Genomic DNA, 13,650 nt, shown 5'->3' on the forward strand with positions numbered 1-13,650 from the left:
TTCACACATATAATGCCTTGTGACAAGATAGCATTGCATAATTCAGATATATAATGTCTTGCAACAAGATGGTATTGCATAATTCACATATATGGTAATTAGACACTAAACATGTGGCATTCACACAAAGCATGTCTAAACTAATAAAATAACATGGCAATGCAAGACACCATATGCACGATATGAGCAATATAACCCTGCCAAGTTAGAGCATGCACCTCGGGGGGGGGCGGATAGGACTGGTCATTTGTCTCCAAATCCTCCTCTGAGGAGCTATCCATAACCAGCAAGACATGTGCTTCGTCAGATAGCATTGTCTGCTTTGAAGACCATGGTTTCACTCCATATTTTTCCATGACTGTGTCGAATGGCTGATGCACAGGAAGAGTAATTGAATGTACTAACATTGTTGACAAATTTAACACGTAATAAGAAAGGATGGCATGATATAATTCACATATAAGATGACTGGCTAACCGGGATGGCATTGCAAAATTCACATATATGATGCGTGGCTAAATAAGATGGCATTGCATGATTCACATGTATGATATAGAAACTAAACAGATGGCATTCACACAATGCATGTCCAAACTAAGAAATGACATATTTTATGTATAAAGTAAGCAATGCAAGGCACCATATGCATCATATGACTAACATCAGCATGCCAAGTTAGAGCAAAAGACCTTAGGGGGTAAATAGGAGTGGTCTTCTCCCTCTGAATCCCCCTCTGAATGGTTATCTTCCTCTTGATTATAGTCTGGAATGGGGGGATGGGGGTTGCTTTTTCACCCACCATGGAGCGACGTCTGCATGCAATTTTATTGCCACGCAAGGCTCGTCTCTTTTGCTTTACATGTTCCGTACCATTCTGTACAATAACTGACATCCATAGGAGTGGATAGACCCAAAACCAATGATAGCAGGCAGATAATACCTTTAGTTAAAAAATACAGATCATGGCTCCTTTAATATTTGTTTCCACCCAACATGAAACTCATAGTAGACACCCAAGATTAACCAGATAGTAGACAAATAGTATTGATTGCTTCCCCAATATGTACCCCACAACCATTTAAAAATTCTAAGTTTGAGCATTAGTTCGGACCTAACTCGTTGTCTAATCGACGAACAGGACGATAAAGTAGCATGTCATCATATTAAGCGCATAACATAGACACGAAAGACTGAGACCTCTCTTGCGAACCCGTTTAGTCCTCAAGGTCATCTGCTCAGTTGATGATGGAAATGTAGTTGTCGTGGCTGCCATCGGCAGGGAAGAAGATCTAAGGTGGTGAAAGACAGTGTGGAGGGTGGATCCCTGCTGTGGTGAACCCTTCCGTCGTTGGAGCAGCTGAACTGGGGTGGACCACAACATAGAACGAGCGGGACAAACCACACAAAGTTTTCTTTGACACATATCTGTACCAGAATTAATTCTGTAAGGGCTTGTTTGAATTGGAGGATTCTAACAATGGCATGGATAGGAAATACACAAGAATAGGATAGGAATGCACATGCAAAATAGAGAACTTAAAAACACATGAATTTTGTTAATCTAGGTGTTTGGTTCACAAGAACTGGAAGATCATAGGAATGCAAAGAAGCACGGTGAATTAAGTCAAACCAGAAGAAAATGTACAGTTATAATGCTATTATGCTACAATCTCTTTAGTATTGTGCTTCATGAATAGGAATTCGAATAGGAGGCCAAGTGGATATTAAAATTCCTATGGTTTTCTTTCAAGGAGACACTAAAGTAACAAATCCTATAGTTTTTCTTTGCTCCATTCCTTTGAACCAAATGCATGAATAGTAGTACCATAGGAAACATTCCAATTCCTATGTTTTTCCTTCACTTTTCCTTTCAAGCACTGGCGATTCTAGTAGGCAGGCTTGAAGAGGGAAAACCCTACACTCCAAGAATGTTTTTGTGCTACTTCTACTACTTTGGACCCAGGCCACTACCCTACTAACTCAACTCCGAGGCCCATCTAGAAATGCACAACTCAAACATGCAGAAATAAATAATGATGGCTTTCGAGAGAGTCCATCATGGATATCTAAGTTGCCTGGACCTCACTGCTTGTCATATAGTAGGAGAAACTAATCATATTTCGCCTTACTATGCGTGCACAGTGGACAGTATATATTATAAAATGTAGAGTAAAAAAGCAACGCAACAGGTGTACAACCTCTTTGGCGAAGCCATGTTGATCTCAGCATCATTGGGTTGGTTGGTGAGGATGCTCCGGATTATGCGACTGTCGGAGGAGGGGAAGAAGATCTTAGGCGTCTGGAGATGGAGCCGAGGGTACTGCTCCACTTTGAAGGAGGGTTTCGTTGTTGGAGCAGCTCCGGTGAGTTGTACGACAGCGAGGCTGAAGTGGGGCAAGAGAGACGATGTTAACCTGAGTGGAATACTAATACCATCTCCAATAGATGATGTAAAATACATCATCCGCTCATCTCTAAATTTAATAGTCGAAACTTAATTTAACTATCGAAACTGAATTTAACTATCGAAACTGAATTTTACTGTTGAAACTGAATTTTGTTGTCGAAACTAAATTTTACTGTCGAAACTGAACGCACTAGTAGCAGAAAAGTGGTAGCAGCAGCGCGTGCGAGAGCGAGGGCAGCTGGTCAGGTAGCAGCATCTCGGGTAGCAGCTACAGGGGCTCGAGCAAGAGTAGGATCTGCTGCTCATGCAGCAGTAGCGCAAGAAATAGTAGAGAAGCATCGCAAGCAAGAGCAAGAGCAGCAGCGCGAGCAAGAGTAAGAGCAGACTAGGTAGGGGACCGAGAGAAAGAGGAGAGCAGTAGCACGAGAGAGAGCCAAAGCAGCAGTAGCTCCTACTAATGTGGACGTGCCACTGAGGGAGCGACGCCATAAAGGAAGTGGCTGGCGACGCCGCCATAGATGGAGCTGCGCCATGGCGGCTCGGGACCGAGCGCCAGCAGCACCGTGAGATTCAATCAATAAGAAAATGTAGTGATTAGTGAGAATCTCTTTGGTCGCTTTGATTAGGCCACGGCTTCATCCGAGGAATCAGTGATGACGCTGCTCTTTTGGTGATGCAGGTGAAGATGATGTTATGGGAATGGAGGTGGCGTGAAATACGAGGCGAACATCGAGGCAGCTCCTTGGAGCTGGAGGACGGGGTGGCTGAACCGGCAGGAGGTTGAGATCGACAATGGATCCTCATCCATTATGGTGGATGTGGGACGTCTAGGTGTTGCTGTCATCGACGTCGTCGGGGAAGAGGCTCCGGCTGGGTGGCGGACGGAGGAGGGTGTGGGGCTTCGCGGGTTTTCACGGCCTCGGTGTACGAATGGGGGGCTGAGGGGATGGGAGGTGGAAACCATGGCTTGGGGACGCGCTTGTATGAAATGTGGGGTATGTTACGAAAGTACCCCCACCGATTTGAGCTAGACGGTTCTTTTAGTTAAGGGGTATCACTACAAAAAATACACTTCCGTGATGATACGTGTTTGTCACGGTAGGTCATGCTTTCTGTTATGAATGTACATCCATGACGGTTTTATGACAAGATCAAGATAGTGTTACCCGTGCTGTCGTAGAAGTATTCCCCAAGCAACAACCACCACCCACTGCAACCTCCCCAAGCAACAACCAGCATCCGCGCCGCTGGCCGTACGGAGGGGGGCGTCCCCACGATTCAGTCACCACCATGGCAGTCGGTGAGGGCGCAGCAGAATCAAGACCCCGACGATGTCTCGATGGCCTCTTCTGACCCTCAAGCACGTCCAGGTCAACATCGAACCCTAGAAGACAGGTAGCGGGGAGACGCGCGCGTCGTCGCCAAACGGCGCCGCAACAACCTCTTTTAGACCGACGGGTGTGACGGCCTCAGCGTCGACGAGCCTATGCTCGGTGTTAGTGGGTGCCTACCTTTCGATGTCGGCTGCCCTATCTCTACGTGAGAGCTGCGGCAAGTCCGTTGGCCATCCGTTCGCACGTTCAAGCCAGTACGATGGGAGGCTGAACCCGGCAGAGTTTCTGAGCATCCACACCATCGCTGTTCAGGCTGCCGGGGGAAGAGATGAGAAGGTGTTCGCCAACTACTTCCCTTTGGCCCTCAGGTCCAATGTGAGGTCGTGGCTGAAGCACCTGCCGGTGAACTCCATTTTGTCATGGGCAGACCCGTGCCACGAGTTCATCGGTGCCTTCACCAGTGGCCACGAAGAGCCCGATAGGCCCAGCGACCTGCAGCTTCTCCAACAGAAGGAAGGAGAAACCCTCAGTAAGTATTTGCAGAGATTTAGTAAAGTTCATAGAAATATTCCAAATATCCATCCGGCAGCCATTATAGTAGCTTTCCAGTCCAATGTGCGCAACCACCGCATTTGTTCCAAAATGAACATGCAATTGCCCAAGATTGTGAAAGAACTATATAAGCTGGTGGATAAATGTGCCCGGATGGAAGAAGGAAGGAAGTTGCCCGAAGAAGAAGATTGCATTTATGTTGATTCGGAAGATGAGGGTGAATCAACCAGCCAAAAGAAGGGCAAGAAGCACAATAAGAAGCCAAGGGATAAGGTAGTAATGACTATGTAAGGATCGGGAACGCCTAGTACCGGCAAGAAAGCCAAGGTTGAGGCCCCCGGCAAGGAAGCTGTAGCGTGCACTGCCTGCTGGGAAGCCGCTACCACCGAAAAAGTTGGGAAAAGCGATGGGTCGTACTGCAAGATCCACCAGACCAAAGGCCACGACCTTCAGGAGTGTTACCTGGTTGAGCACCTCGTCAAGAAGCAAAGGGCAGGGTATGATAAGCGTGATAAGGAGATAGGTCAGAATGCTGCTGGCGGTAAGGGCCGGGGTGGTGAAGCAAATCGCCCCGGTAAACTGTTTCAGAACCAAGGAGAGTCCGCCAGGGGCCAAGAGAAGGAAACCTGTGATGATGCAAGTGATGGAGGGGATGAAGAGGAAACTAGTGAGCAGGAATTTCAGAAGGCCACTAACGCCCTATGCATTGATGGGGGTGCATCTTTGCACACCTCTCATCGCCAACTCAAGCGATGGGCATGAGAGGTCAATGCTATGGAACCAGCGCTAGAGGCCCGGAAACCACTCAAATGGTCCCACACACCCATCATCTTTGACGAAGAGGATCACCCTGATCGCACCACCGTGGTGGGGTGTTTGTCGTTGTTGGTCTCCCCAAGAATTCTCAACCTCAAGGTCACAAAGATGGTGGTGGACGGCAGGGCCGGGTTGAATCTGATTTCCCCAGCAGTTATCAGCAAGCTTCAGATAGGAGATGAAGAGCTAGAGGCCACTGACACATTTCAAGGAGTTAATCTCGGCAGGAGTCATCCTAAGGGAAAGATTATGTTGCCGGTGACGTTTGGGGAGAACTAAACTATCGGACTAAGAGGAATGTGTTTGATGTGGTTGATCTCCCCCTATCGTACAATGGGATTCTTGGATGACCGGCCCTGGCCAAGTTCATGGAAGCATCCCACTATGCTTACAACATCCTAAAAATGCCTGGGCCACTAGGAGTCCTCACTATCTCATCTGATGCGAAGGATGCAATTATCTATGTGGACAAGATGTATCAGGATGCAGTTGTGGCGGAAGTGGCAGCAAGGGTAGTTCCTGCCAAGGAAAGCAATGGAAAGAAGAGGGATTGTAGGACCTCCGGCGAGGAGTCCAGGAAGCGTGCCCCGTCCTAGTGCACGACACCCGTTGACGATGTGCTGGAGTGTTCCAACAGCAAGAGATCCGAGGTTACTGCACCCCAAGTGAAGAAGGTCCCGGCAGGGCTGGCTGGCGTTGATGGTTCTTTCAATATCAGCGCCACCCTTTGATGACAAATAGGAAACCGCGCTCGTTGCCTTCGTGCGGGCGAATATCGATGTGTTTGCTTGGCAACCATCTGATATCCCCGGTGTTCCCAGGGAGGTAATTGAGCAACACTTTCCTTTCTGCCCACATGCCCGACCTGTCAAGCAGAAAGTATGGAAGCAGGCCTTGGAGAGGCAACAGTTCATTGCTGAAGAGATCAAGAAATTGGAGCTAGCTGGTTTAGTCAGAGGAGTGCTGCATCCTACATGGTTAGAAAATCCAGTAGTGGTCCGGAAGGCTAATGGGATGTGGACGCTTTGCATTGATTTCACAGACCTCAACAAGGCTTGCCCGAAGGACCCATTTCCTTTGCCGTGCATCGACCAGATCGTGGATTCTACTTCGGGATGTGATTTGCTCTCCTTTCTGGATGCATACTCAGGATATCATCAGATCGACATGTCCAAGGAATATGAAGAGAAGACATCGCTCATCACTTTGTGTGGTACGTACTGCTTTGTCCGCATGTCGTTCAGATTAAAGTGTCGGGTCCACTTTTGCAAGGGCAGTCCAGATCTGTTTTGAGCCATAGTTGCATAGAAGTATAGAAGCCTATATGGATGATATCGTGGTCAAAACCAAGTATAAGGCCACCGTTATCCAGGATTTGGAAGATACATTTGCCAATCTGCACAAGATCAATCTAAAGCTTAATCCGGAGAAGTGTGTATTTGGTGTTCCCTTCGGCATGCTACTTGGGTTATTCATGTCCCATGAGGGGATGGAAGCCAACCCTGACAAGATCAAGGTCATTGAGCGGATCCAAGCGCCAAGGACAGTTAAGGATGTCAGGCGCTTGACAGGATGCATTGCCGCGCTGAGCAAATTCATCTCCAAGTCTATCGAATGTGCCCTGCTGTTCTTCAAGGTTTTGAAGAAGGCAGTGCCTATGAAGTGGACCCTGGAAGTAGATGTAGCTTTGCAAGAGTTAAAAGCCTACCTATCATCCGTACCCACCTTGGTTGCACCCAAACCCCAAGAACCATTGTTGCTATACTTGGCAGAAACCAACCAGGTGGTTAGTGCAGCTTTGGTAGCATAGAGAGATGTGGATGAGATAGAAACTGAATAGAGAATAGTAGAGTTAGAGATGGATCAGGACAACAGAGAGCACGACAACGAAAACAACCCCAGGGATGTGGCAAGGAAGAAAGTGGTGCAATGCCCAGTGTACTTCGTCAGCTCCTTGTTACAGGGGGCTAGATCGAGGTACTGTGGTGTGCCAAAGTAGATCTTTGGTCTTATTATGGCCTCAAGGAAACTGCGCCACTACTTCCAAGCCCATGAGATCACGGTTGTTACTCGTTTCCGTTAAAAAGGATACTCCGAAACTCGGAGGCAACTGGCAGAATAGTGGAATGGGCTTTGGAGTTATCCAGCTTCGGTTTGAAGTTTGAGAGCACTTCAACTATTAGAGCAGGGCATTGGCAGAGTTTATTGCAGAATGGACGCCAACCCCTGACGAGGAAAGAACACAGATATCCATCCCCGGCAAGGAATCACTCCAAGAATGGATCATGTATTTTGATGGTGCTTTTTCCATACAGGGTGCAGGGTTCTGGTGTGCTTCTTGTTGCCCCCTCTGGGGAGAACTTGAAGTACGTTGTCCGGATGCACTTTGCCCGGGAAGAAGCCACCAACAATACAGCTGAGTATGAAGGGATCCTTCCGGACTCAGGATTGCAGCAGAATTGGGAATTAGGAAGTTGCTCATTCGAGGAGATTCATAGCTCATGGTGAAAGAAGTTAACAAGGATTACCAAATCCCATAGGTGGAAGCATACGTCGAGCAAGAAAGGAGATTGGAGGAGCAGTTTGACGGGTTGCAAATAGAGCACGTACCCCATGCGGAAAACATCATAGCTGATCACCTGTCAAAGTGTGCTGCGCAGAAGCTTTCTATGGAACTAGGAACTTTTGTTCTCCTTCTCTCTCAACCCTCCGTATCACTAGCCACAATGGCCCGGAAGAGGAGAAAGTTGGACTATGGTAAGCCTCTCCCGGCAGAACCATCCGCTCTCAGCAGGGACCCTGCTGGAAACAACTCTTGACAGCCTGTCGGACCACCCCCTCCAGCCGGGCCTATGGATGCCGCGTACGAGGCTGGTGCTCCCACAGTAGAGGAGGTGCCTCTAGTCCTTGTTGCCGAGACTCCGACTCTAACTTGGGGAAGGCACATTGTCCACTTCCTCCAAACTGGAGAACTCCCTGGCAACCAGGATGAAGCTAAAAGAGTAGCCCAGAGGGCCAGGATGTATCAGTTTGTCGATGACACTCTATACAGAAGGAGGCCCAATGGTGTGACATTGAAGTGTGTTTGCCGGGAGGATGGAAAGGAACTGCTGGCTGAGATTCACAGAGAAATGTGCGGCTCCCACATTGGATCAATGGCATTAATTGGGAAAGCGTTCCTCCAAGGATTCTATTGGCCAACAGCCCTCCAAGATGCGGTTGAGTTAGTCACGAGATGTGAAGCCTGTTAGTTTCATTCCAAGAGAATACACCTGCATGCCCATGCTCTTCAGACAATCCCCCTATCATGGCCATTTTCGGTCTGGGGGCTCGATATCCTAGGCCCCTTCCCCTGAGCAATCGGGGGCTTTGAATTCTTATTCGTCGCCATCGACAAGTTTATAAAGTGGCTGGAAGTGTCTACCATGAGAAAGGTGACTGCTCAGTCAGCTATCAAGTTCTTCAAAGAATTGGTGTGTCGTTCCGGAGTTCTGGCAAGGATCATCACTGACAACGGCACATTGTTCATGAGCCACGCCTTCATGCAATACGTTCATACCATCGGCTGCAAAATCTCATTCGCTTCTGTGGCACACCCCCGGGAGCAATGGACAAGATGAGACGCGACCGCTGAAGTGCTTCGTGGACTCTAGACACGAACTTTTGATACGCTGCAGAAGCACGACAGGCGGTGGATCGAGGAGCTACCGGTAGTTCTCTGGTCCCTCAGAATTTCACCTAACCGAGCTACCGGCCAGACTCCCTTCTCCCTGGTTTATGGGGCAGAAGCAGTTATCCCCATGGAACTCATTTACGGGTACCCTTGAGTGCTTGCCTATGATGAAGTAGCACAAGATCAGCACCGGCATGACGACACTGTGCTACTCGAGGAGAACCGTCTCTGGGCTGCTACGCGTGCTGCATGCTACCAGCAAGCCCTTCGTCGCTATCATAGCCGCAGGGTTCATTGCCAGGTGTTTTGAGGAAGGTGACCTTGTCCTTAGGCGCATTTAGTCCGCCAAGGGTACAAACAAGCTGTCACCAGAGTGGGAAGGCGCTTCCCGGGTGGTATGAGTCACCAGACTTGGCGCAGTCCATCTGGAGACCGGGGATGGCACCTAGTTGCAAAAGTCATGGAATATTGAGCATCTCCGTAAGTACTGCCCGTAAGGTGCGATGCTACCGGGCACTGCCCGACAGCTACCCTTTTGTACATGCCTTGCCTCAGTTGCATGTAACCCCTTGTACAAAGCCGAGGCAATGACCCCGTGTAAGATAAAATAAAGAAGTGATGTGGGGGACCCCGATCAAGAACGCATGCATGCACGAGCACAACCAGATCACTGCATAAGCATTTCATGAGCATTCGCATATGCATATAGATAGGATTGCATCCTGCATTCATTCTCATCTACATGGAGTTGTAGGTTCTTTCCGTGAACTTGACTCCGACAAGGGACGAGAAGATTGCATGGCACAGTGATCCCCAGCAAGCCAAATAGATAAGTTTACCTCTTGTCCATTAGTGTTCTGTAAGCTATAAGTTGTGCATAGAGAGACCTCGCTGCTCTCTTGGAACCAAGGTTCTCCCATCTTTTGCTCGAACGCTGCTTCGGCATGGATGGTTGAAGTGGCCCTTGGTAAAAAGGGAGTGGGTGGGGGGCTGGCACCTCAGTTTGTTCCCCGACAGACACGGTTCTCCGACAGATGAAAAGGGTGCCGGCAGGATATCCTGCTGGGGAAAACTCGTTTAATTACATTAAAGAGGCACTCCACCTCTACAGGGACATATATATGCACGGGTTCCTAGCAAGGTTTATCTCTTTCATTGACATGTAGATACAAGTACAAGCATTACAGAACACAAACATGGATGAAAGGATTACATTATTTGAATCAAAATTTGACGACTGCCTACGAGTTTAAGATTGAAAGAAGATAAATATCCCTCCCCATGATATTAGAACATGATGGAAAAGAGAGTAAAAGGAGTGCATGCGAGAAGGAGGTGACAAAGGGACCGGCGGGGTGGTCACTCACTGTGATCCGCAGGTGGCGAGCACCGAGGAGCTGCACAAGGCGACGAGCAAGGCACGTCACCCCTCCTATAAAGCAGAAATGGTAGAGGCATTGTCCACAATGGGCATGCAGCGCTACCGTCGCTTTGGCGGACTAGGAGGGGGCGTTTTCTTCAGCGTCGGCCCCCGGCTCTGCTCCAAAGGGAGCTCGAGCTGCGCTATGCCCCACCTTAGCGGGCAAGAAGATGTGCCTCCCATCGACGTCGGCTCCAAGACCCCCGGGAGGGGCAGTGCTGGGATTAGAAATGATCTCCAACCCCTCCTCCTGGACGAGCACCGAAGATACCAAAAGACTCGCCACGCCAAGGACCAGGCTCACTCCCCAAGCATCAGCACTGGCATGAGGCAACAAATGCCCCTAGCCAGAGCCCGGGAGTTGGCCCCAGGCTTCCTTCTGAAACATGACCAATAGTGAACAAGGGAAGAAGAAGAAGAATGCAAAGGTGGATGGCTCCGCCCTCCCCAGCCCCTCCCTTTTATAGGCCGGGCGGGGAAGGGCAGCCGCTCCATCCATGGGTGATCATCGGCCTCATCCTCCAATTCAAGATGGGAGGGCCCTTTCCAAAGGCACTCTCCCGCGCCACGCGCCTCCATTACCTTCCCCACGCGATGCACGCTGCATACGTGGCCAAGGATAAGGGCGCTCTGTGGGAAGAGTAATTTGGCAGTTTCAACCCCGTGCATTAAAGTCATTCAGGAGCCATCACTGGAGCGGCCCCAGCACTGTTGGCTTTACACCGCGCACGGGAAAAGTAGAAACAGGCCCGAAACCAAGTTTGATGATGCAGCAATGGAAAACTCGGGGGGGGGGGGCAACCCCTTCAGCAACCTTGACTATGCACTTATTAGGCCCTACCTCGACGACGCTCAGCAGCGTGTTCGGGGCAGGCCTAGGGGCTTCTATCGGTGCAACAAACCCTGGGTCTATTACCCAGACTGTGCACAGGCACAAGATCAAGATTGAAGCACCAACCCAAGTTAGTGATTGAAGGACCAAGAGATTTAAAGAACCAACACAGAGACAAGAGAGACCAAGATCGAGCCAGAAGAGCAAGATATCAGCAGGAGAAGTATCGGTGTCAAAACGGGCAGATCTTCTGTAGGGGGTCCCGAATTGTGCGTCTAAGGATCGAAGGTAACAGGAGACAAGGACATAGTGTTTCCCAAGTTCGGGCCCTCTTGATGGAGGTAATACCCTACGTCCTTCTTGATTGACTTTGATGAGTATAGGGGTTACAAGAGTTGATCTACCTCGAGATCATAATGGCTAAACCCTAGATGTCTAGCATGTATGATTATGATTTCCTCTACGGACTAAACCCTCCGGTTTATATAGACACCGGAGGGGACTAGGGTTGTACAAAGTCGGTTTACAGAGAAAGGAATCTTCATATCCGAACGCCAAGCTAGCCATCCACGCAAAGGAGAGTCCCATACGGACACGGGGGGAAGTCTTCTATCTTGTATCTTCGCGGCCCATTAGTCCAGCCCATGTTACATAGCCCGGACGCCCGAGGACCCCCTTATCCAGGACTCCCTCAAGAAAGGCCTCCCTTGTCGGGCAGGTGAGCCGGGCAAGGGGCAAGGCCACCGCAAGAAGCAGGCAACCGAGGCACCCCAGCAAGGTCTGCCGGGGCTCGCAGGGGCAGAACCACCCCACCAACCACTCAAGCGTGACCCACGTCATCAACCAGTGCGGTGTCAAGCCGCGAGATGATTAAGTGGCAGCCACTCGCCACATTGCAGCCCTTTCCTACAGAAGAAGCATACAGATGACACCCGTCCTGCGACGTGTCAAGGGAACAGGCGCGGAGCTGGCAAGACAACCCGGCAAGCCTTGTCGGGCTACCAGTGATGTGGCACTAAGTGGTGCATTTAATGCACCCTGTCAGCCCGCAGAATTAGGTATGATAGCACTGTTTGCTATCATATCAGTGGATAAATACTACTTTGCCATTGTGGTGACCCCTTAGTCTCTAAAAGGAGGCCCATGACACTGGTAGGGAGGTTTGGAAAGTTGAGGAACCCAAGCCACCATACACGCGTAGTCGCTGTGGCCTCAAGGCAAACCTTGCCGGGCAAGTGTACTATGCACCACCACGTCCATTCCACCATCAATCCACTAAAGTAGGAGTAGGGTCTTATGCCTCGCAGCGGCCCGAACCTGGGTAAATCGCTTGTGTGCTCCCTGCCGCGCTGCCATGTGCTGGTCTGCTCTTTGTGCAACACGTCGTACCCCTGCCGAACCAGTAAGGGGCCACCCGGTCCCATACGTGGCCGTGGATGTCCCACGACATGCATCGATGGGTAGCATTGTATTTTGTGAAGAATGAGTTTTTGCTCCCTTAGGTACTGCCATGACCCCCTCCAATTCAAATGGCTAGTAAACAAGAAAAGAAATTGAACGTACATACATTGTATGATAGACATATGTGGTAATTCACATATATGTTGTCTAACCAAACATGACAGCATGACACAATTTCACATATACGATGGCTAACTAAACATGATAGAATGACATAGTTTCAAATATATGATGGATAACTTAACAGGATATAATGACATAATTCAACATATGATGAGTATCTAAACAGGATGACATGACAAAACTATATGATGTGTTTCTAAAATAGGTTGGGATAAAATAATTCACATACATGTTGTCTAAGTATACATGATGGCATGATATAATTGACATAATTGATTCATATACTAAGCAGCTGGCACTCGCATGTATGATCTCTAAACTAAGTAGATGGAATTGAATATTGTGCATATGATGTCAAAACTAAGCAATGCAAGACACAATATGCATGATATGAGAAATATAAACATTGCAAATTAGAGCATACACCTCAGGGGGGGAACAATTCATCTGTCTTTGAATCCTCCTCTGAGGAGCTACCTGTGACCATCAAGATATATGCTTCAACAGGTATCATTGCCGACTCTGAAGACCTTGTTTTCACTCCTGTTTTTCCATAACCGGCTCAAATGGCTGATACACATGAAGAGTAGTTCAATATACACAGATTGTCGACAGATGGAATACGTAATGAAAAAAAGGATGGCATGAATTAATTCAAATCTATGATGCCTGGTGATGTCAACTACACAACCTTCTTCTTGTAGACGTTGTTGGGCCTCCAAGTGCAGAGGTTTGTAGGACAGTAGCAAATTTCCCTCAAGTGGATGACCTCAGGTTTATCAATCCGTAGGAGGCGTAGGATGAAGATGATCTCTCTCAAGCAACCCTGCAACCAAATAACAAAGAGTCTCTTGTGTCCCCAACACACCAATACAATGGTAAATTGTATAGGTGCACTAGTTCGGTGAAGAGATAGTGAAACAAGTGGTATATGGATAGTAGATAATAGTTTTTGTAATCTGAAATAATAAAAACAGCAAGGTAGCAAGTGATAAAAGTGAGTGTAAACGGTATTGCAATGTGTGGAAATAA

The sequence above is a fragment of the Triticum urartu genome, chromosome 6A (genome assembly GCF_056163025.1).
Source record: "Triticum urartu cultivar PI428250 chromosome 6A, HENAU_Tu73, whole genome shotgun sequence".
In the NCBI taxonomy this organism is placed as follows: Eukaryota; Viridiplantae; Streptophyta; class Magnoliopsida; order Poales; family Poaceae; genus Triticum; species Triticum urartu.